The sequence below is a fragment of the Protopterus annectens genome, chromosome 1.part1, assembly GCF_019279795.1.
Source record: "Protopterus annectens isolate FY-2018-M chromosome 1.part1, PAN1.0, whole genome shotgun sequence".
NCBI lineage: Eukaryota > Metazoa > Chordata > Ceratodontiformes > Protopteridae > Protopterus > Protopterus annectens.
In genome coordinates this window covers 1139659428-1139667260 of record NC_056726.1, presented here as the reverse complement: position 1 = coordinate 1139667260, position 7833 = coordinate 1139659428, and positions in this window count along the sequence as shown.

Here is a 7833-nt window from a genome sequence, read left to right as displayed (position 1 = left end):
GACACACAGACAGCTGGAACACAAACAGAATATAGCATGTGAGAGCACATTCACTTAGTGTTACTAACACCAATAATGCATCATGGCTGAAAAGGTACATACGCACTCTGATGTGTACCCATTACAAATGCCAGATGGCAGCACCTTACACAGCGTTAAATAGCTACACTTTACTAAAGTCAATCTGTGCATCAGACCCATATTAGCATGTCCCTGCATCATTGGTATGGATGGCAGGGATGTGGCACAGGTATCATCATAGGCACAGGGTGCTGTGTGGGTTTGCCAGAAGCCTAGGCTGGGCCATACATTTGACATCATGTGTGTGTGCTTGGGTGGTGTTCATTAAATGGGCTGTGCAGGGGTGGTGTGCATGTGAGTGTGTGTGTGTGTGTGTGTGTGTGTGTGTATGTGGAGGTGACTTGTCTGATGGCGATGTGTGTCTATCTTTGTATGCACACAGTCACTCCACCAGATCTGGGAACACAGGTTGACAGCAGCCTCTCTTTTGACCACCACATTGTCACTGTGGTCAGAAAGTCCTTTTATGTGGCACATCTCATTACTAAGGGTTTTGCATCCAGGAAGAAAGAGGTCATTGTCTTCCTCTACTCTTCTCTCATTAGGCCAGTCATTGAGTGCAATGCCCCATTTGACATGTACTTCACTAGACACCTGCAATAACTGGAGAGGCCACAAAAGTACCTCACAAAGAGGATCCTAGGCCTTAAACACTTGTCCTATATGGACAGACTCAAAAAACTCCAACTATTCTCTGTCTCATATCGCCTACTTAGAGACAATCTCTGTTTGACATACAAAGCCATGTCTGATCCAGCTCTGTTAGAAATGCTACATCTAAAGAAATCCCAATCCCTTCACACCACACACTTCAGTGACCTCAACCTCATTACCACAATCAACAGAACGTGCTGGAGGGACAGGTTCATAACCCAGAGACTGTCCTTGCTATAGAATAGACTTCCCATACATGTCAAATAGAGCACCTCACTGGCCCTCTTCAAGAGAAACCTTGATGAGTGGATGGGAAATAGAAAATTCACCCTGGGATTAGTCCAGTGGTTCTACTGGACAGAGGTACCAGGAACTAAGGTCAGGTGGCATGATGTCAGGGTAATCCTATGGGCTAGGTTTGTAAAGGCTCCAGGGCCATTAGCCTAGTACACACCTATGAATCTATGAACCTATGTGAGCACCCTACACAGGGGTATTTTGGACAGCTGTGGGCCATACATGGCAGGGTGTACAGTTCCCAGTTTCAGCCATGGACACAGGAACTGGGCCTGTCAAGGGTATCACTGGCACACCAGGGCTGATTCCAGATGCAGTACTACTCCCTGATGGTGACTGTTGCCTGCTTGATCCACATCCCTGTTGGGACTGGCCAGGATCACATGCCCATGGCCTGATGCATTGTGGCATGGACAGCACACCCCCTTCAGTAGTGCTGGTGGTACTGCCAGTACAGGAACGTGATGGTGCATGGCCACATAGACCCTTAGCTGATTGTGGTGCTGCGCTACATCCACATGGCTGCTGGTCATCATCCACCAAATGCTCAAGCACAGATATTCCATGGTTGAGGAGTGCCAAGGCCTCCCCACCATCTATCCATGATCTCAGTATGCTCATGGATGGCTGCAGTGAGTTCATGAATATTGCCATGGACACCAGGGATGTGCTCATCCATGACCCTGCGTATATGTCTGGTGTTGTGTTCATTACATGCCTGTTCCTCCTTGATGGCCCAAAACATGCATCTGGTGACTGCTGCTGTGGCACTTGCAACAGGAGCATGACAGGCTGCAATCCTGCTCCAAGCAGCCCTGCCCATCTGACTGTGTGGGACATCGACAGAACTCTGGCTATGGCTAGTGCCTGTACCCTCACTTGCCACAGTCACCACAGTAGCCTGTTCCATGCCACCACCCACTAACTGTCCATTATTTGTGGCCACTGGTGATGGGGTATGTGTGGGCATTGTGACTATGTGTGGGGACGGGATTGACAATAGTGGGATGCCAACTAAGGGCACAGATTCAACCCCTGACAACCCCACCTGTGCCTCAATATGGGTATCATCATGGTCAGAGTCTGAAGAGACACTGACATCAGAATCAGGGTGGGAGGAACCTCGGCCACCATGTCCACCTGTGAGGGAAAAACAACATATGTAAATTACTACTGGCACTATGGTTTGCTGGTATACACATGCACACACACACACACACACACACACACACACACACACACACACACACACACACACATGAGGTGCCTCAAAGGCATCACACAGACCTCACATTAGCCGACTAAGGGCACTCACGACATACAGTCAGACAATAACTTATACAATCTGGACAGACCCTCAGCATCATGCAGTGCATCCCTTTCCAATTACCATTACTACTAATATACACCTCTGAGATATGTGAGTGGTGTTAGTAGGTGATGGCCCTTCACCTAGCACACACTGCATCCATGTAAATTATTGCTCTTCACCTTTATAGCACTGTGACAACTCCTACAGAATATACCTCCCAACTGTACAGGATTTTGCTGTATGTCTACATGTGGCTCATATGTTAGGTCTGTTCCTCATAACTCCTGTATTTGTCTGATACATTACTGGGTTGACTTGTGGATTGGTGCCACTAATTAATGTCCTAATTTGAGGTGCAGACTGCATAACCTGCAGTATATGTATGTTAAAACAAAGCTAGTTACTCAATGCAACTTTTCAAGCTTACAGTGGATATAGTAAGTGTACACACACCTGTTAACATGCCTCGTTTTTGTGATATATCACATGAGACCTCAGCAATCAGGTCATAACATTGCCATCATTTCATATGACATATAACCTGTGCAATCCAACTGAAGAACATACACATCAGTTACAGATAACATGGTAAATGAAATAGGTACAATAGGCTGGTTGCATGAGTGTGCAAACCCTTAAAGTAATATTCTGTTAAAGCACCTTTTGATTTAATCACAGCATTCAGTCCTCTTGGGAAGGTATCTGTCAGCATGGCACATCTTGACTTGCCAATGTTTGCACACTCTCCCTTGCAAAACACCTCCAACTATGTCAGATTGCAAGGGCATCCCCTGTGCACTGCCCTCTTCAGGGCGCCCTGCATATATCCCATTGGACATAGGTGTGGGCTCTGGCTGGGCCAGTGCAGAACATTGCATGTGTTCTGGTAAAGCCATGTTTTTGTAGATTTGGATGTATGGTTTGGCCCATTGTTGTGTGGAAATGTGGAATTCCTCTCCATCCACAGCTATGTGGCAGACACCAGAAGGATTGGAACCACAAGGGACCAGTATTTGGAACTATTCATAATCCTCTCTAACTTGGCTACAGCCCCAGTTCCAGCTTGTGAACAGCAACCCCAAAGCCGGACACTGCCATCACAATACTTCACCGTGGGGGTGGTGTTGTTGTGGTGATGTGCAGTGGTGTTATTGCATCAAACACACCTGTCAGAATTGTGGCCAAAGAGTTCAACCATGGTCCCATATTACCATAACATATTTTCCTACTTGCTTTTTTGGAGAACTGATGTATTGTTTTCAGACTTTTACCAGGCTTGGATATTGTTTGGTGTGAAGAACTTCTGCCACTTCTAACCCTACCCTATAGGCAGGACATATGGAGACCATGGAAGATTGTTGTGGCATGTGGTACACACCCAGTACTTGCTGGAGATTCCTGCTACTCTTTCACTGTTGCTGTAGGGCTCCTGGCAGCCTCCCTGGCCAGTTTTGGTCTTGTATTCTCAGAGTCTTTTGTGGGATGTCCACTCTTTCACAATGTCACTGTAGACCCATATTTTCACCACCTTTTGATGACTGTCTGCACTGTGTTCCATGGTATGTGCAATGCTGTGGAAATTATTTGGTGCCCTTCTCTAAGGCTGATACCTCTCAAACATGTGGTCCCTTAGCAGCTTCATCAGCTCTATGTGAACCATGGCTGTTGCTGTAGCAGGTAACTGGCTATATGTTAGGATAATCCTGGTAGGACAACTGACCATTATTTGCTGTTAATCAAAGAGTCTCTATAATTGATGGCAGGTGTGTATCCAATAAGATGTACTGCTGCTGTAGTTATATCGAAAGCTGCCTCAACACAGTAGTAGCATCCGCCTGTGCACACATTTGTATCTAGGTAGTTGTACTACTGTTATGTGTCATTATTGTTCCCCTAACAGATTTGTTTGCTTTAAAATTGAATTGTACAGGTTATAGGTCACATGAAAGGTTGGCAGTATTTTGAACTTGTCTGTCATGTTCTCATTTTTGTTTATCACAGATACCTGGCATTCTAATAGGTGTGTACACCATTTATATGCACTGTATACCACTAATTTAGGCAATATTACCCTAGTTTTGGGCCTTTGTCCCCCCATTTTGTTAGTCTTTGTCCAGATGTCCTGCAATGACAGGTTGTGAGATATGCTACAGCTATGTGACATCTCCTGCAAATAGTCCCCTGTGATGACCACCATAATGGAATGCAGTAAACACCACCACAAGTGAACATGCAGATATTGCCAAATGGCTGAGTGTAACAGCTGTGTTCATGGTCACATGCATTAACTTTAGCATGCCTGGGGTACTGGTGAGCCACAACAGGAAAATCCCATATTTACCAGCTTTAGGCTGTTGTCCCATGTGCAGACCAGAGGGACCTTTGTAGTTGTGAGGGAGAGGTATTTTCAGCAGATTCACATTAGGCATTGGTACAAGATGAATGCTACATTTCTGTACAGGTACAGTACACACTATGATATTACACAATTTGCTGTCCTTCACCATAGATGTGCACTTGTGTGCATTTCTAAGCCCCACCCACTAATCTATTTTGCACTGACATATGCATCTAGAGACTCTATAGAAGACGGTTTGAATGCTATCTCATTACATTGTTGTGCACTTTGGCCTTACCTGGACACACCACGCCTGTTGCCTGAGTGCCACTCTCCTCCATGACTGCTGTTTCCCATGTTGGAGGCTGTGTGAGGGCTACCCCAAGGTTGGCAAGGAGCTCCTCTGTCGATGTAAGTGGGGCTTGTGTGGCTGGACCCCACCAGTAGCAGCACGGTCCCTTGCTAGAGCAGCAGGCCTTTGCAGGGTACAACATATCATGTCAGTTGCTCTATGCCTGATCTGATTGCATGTGCATCCATGGTGGCCCAAGATGTTCACTCTGTGGACAATCTCATCCCATATGACAGCCTGCTCTCATAGATTTTGCCGGCTATGGCCAGAAAGGATGGCAGAGTTTAAGATTACAGCTTCTATGATGGCTGCTGTCACCACATTGGTGTAAGGCAGTTGTCTCTGCATGGCACCTGGAAGACATAAACAGGGAAACACATCATAGGACCTCAGACATTGCCCAGAGTTCTTTGCAGAGCTAGCACATGAATATGGACTATCATTACCCACCACTTACAAACACATCATACCCCTGTACCTGGCAGCACTGTCTGAACATGCATTGTACTCCTGGTCCTGATGTGCCATATTCCCTCCAGTGAGGGCCAGTGCATTGCATAAACCACCATTCATCATTCACATTTGTGTAGAGGGATGACAGTGGCTGTGTTCCTTGCAGATGGGATGTCAATGGTGCTCAGGCTTTCCTTGCATACAGTGTGTAATGGAGCTGGAAGCATATGCCTGGGTTCATGTAGGATGCAGACAGGAATGTTATCAAGCCCCAAGGGGACTTGCTTTTGTTAACTTTGATTAGGCAGTTTGCACCTGATCCATGATGATGAGGGGAGGGGTGTGTGTGCTGTGCATATCACCCTATACTGATCATGAGCCGGGGGGGTGATGTTTGCCCTAAACCTGTCTGCAGCAGGTTGGCTGCAGCTATGGTGTGTATGGGTATGTGCTGGGACTGACCACCTTTACAGGGTGGGTTGAGTTGTTGCCTCTGAGACTGCAGATATATCTGAAGATGGCCTTGTGAATACCGTTAGTGGATGTGTCCAATTTGTACTCATAGTTATCCTTACAGTAATCCACCTGTGACCTAATATGCTTGTTCAGACAAAGGTTGGCATGCTGCCCAGTTGGTGCCTGCTCCTACTTTGCCCTGTAGACCCAATATGGCATCACTTGATGTGGTTTGTGCATTGCTGCTGTCCAGCAAAGGGGTTTAATCTACTTTGGTGGAGACAGGCTTTACAAGTACTGTCTTCTGACCTTGTGTCCATGCCTTCTACAAACAGCTATGTGGGTGGTCATATATCTGTTTGTAGTAGGCATGGACACAAGGTCAGAACACAGTTGGCCACTTCTACAATTTCCACATGATGCGCATGTTTATTATACTACCCATGTCTGTGTCAGGTCAATGCCACAACCAGTAGCTGTAGAAGTGTAACTCTGTTGGATGCACAGAAACTGAGGTTACACACATGTACAACATGTACAGCTTATTTACCTGATGTTTTGCATTCCGTGTCAGTTGTTAGGAGGCAGCCAGGTACACCAACCCATACATACATATGCACAGGTAATACCTGCCATACATTTCTGTTCTTTGTCAGTATGGCACACTGTAAGTACAGTCTTGCTGCTCAGTCAGTCATGTCATCCAGTTAGGGCAGAACATCTGGAGGACACCGCACATACATGGTGGGCTGTGGGCCAAAATTAGTGACACTTGCTTCATATTACTGTAACACACGTACATCATTTGATAGTTCAGTAGCCTTTGCAATCACAGACATTCCCTGGAGGATGTCTGATGCTCATATGGCAGGCAGAGTGGTGAAAGGCTAGGAGTGTGGTAGTGAGGGTAGGAACAGTTAATGTTGTGAGTATGACTGGTATGGGGACAGAGCTAGTTGATATGATGGACAGAGGAAAGGTGGATATATTGTGTGTATCAGAGATCAGATGGAAGGGGGGTGTAGCTGTGTGTATCAGAGTTAGGTACAAATAGTTCTATCGTAGTGTGTATGGGAGGGGAACTGGAGAAGGGGTTAACCTGAAGGAACATTATGCTAAGAGTATTTGTGGAGGTGATAAGAGTGTCGGGTAGAATTCTGTTTAGGAGGCTGGGAATTGATGGTGTAATGATGACAGTTGTTAGTGCATATGCTTCACTAATTGTGTGTGTGATGGATGAGACAGATGTACTTTGGTGTGGTTGGATGAAGTGGTGATTAATGTACCCAAGGTGAGCGAGTGGTGATTGGAGCAGATTTCAATGGGCATGTTGGTGAAGGGAACAGAGGGGATGCAGAAATGATGGGTAGGTATGGTGTTAAGCAAATGAATGCAGAAGATGAGATGGTGGTGGAGTTTGCAACAGAGGCTGGACATGGCTGTGGTGAATACATAGGTTTACAAGACCGAGGGGCATAGGGTGACATACAAGAGTGGAGGAAGATGCACACAGGTGGATTATCTCCTATGCAGGTGGGCCTGTTTGAAGGGAATTAGTAATTGTAAAGTGGTGACAGGGGAAAGTGTAGTAAGTAGAATGGAATGTTGGTCTTTGGGATGACTTTAGTGATCAAGAAGAGGGGAGGAGTGTGATGGCAACACCACAGATCAAATGGTGGGTACAGAGATAGGGTGACTGTGAGGTTAAGTTCAGGGAAGAGTTAAAACAGGCAATGGGTGGCAGTGAAGAGTTAGCAAATATCTGGGTAACTACATCCGAGCTAGTAAGGAAGATGAGTAGAACGAGGCTTGTTGTGACATCTGCACAGAGGATGGAGGACAAGAAGACCTGGTGGTGGCATGAGTAGTATACAGAGAAAGAGGTTGGCC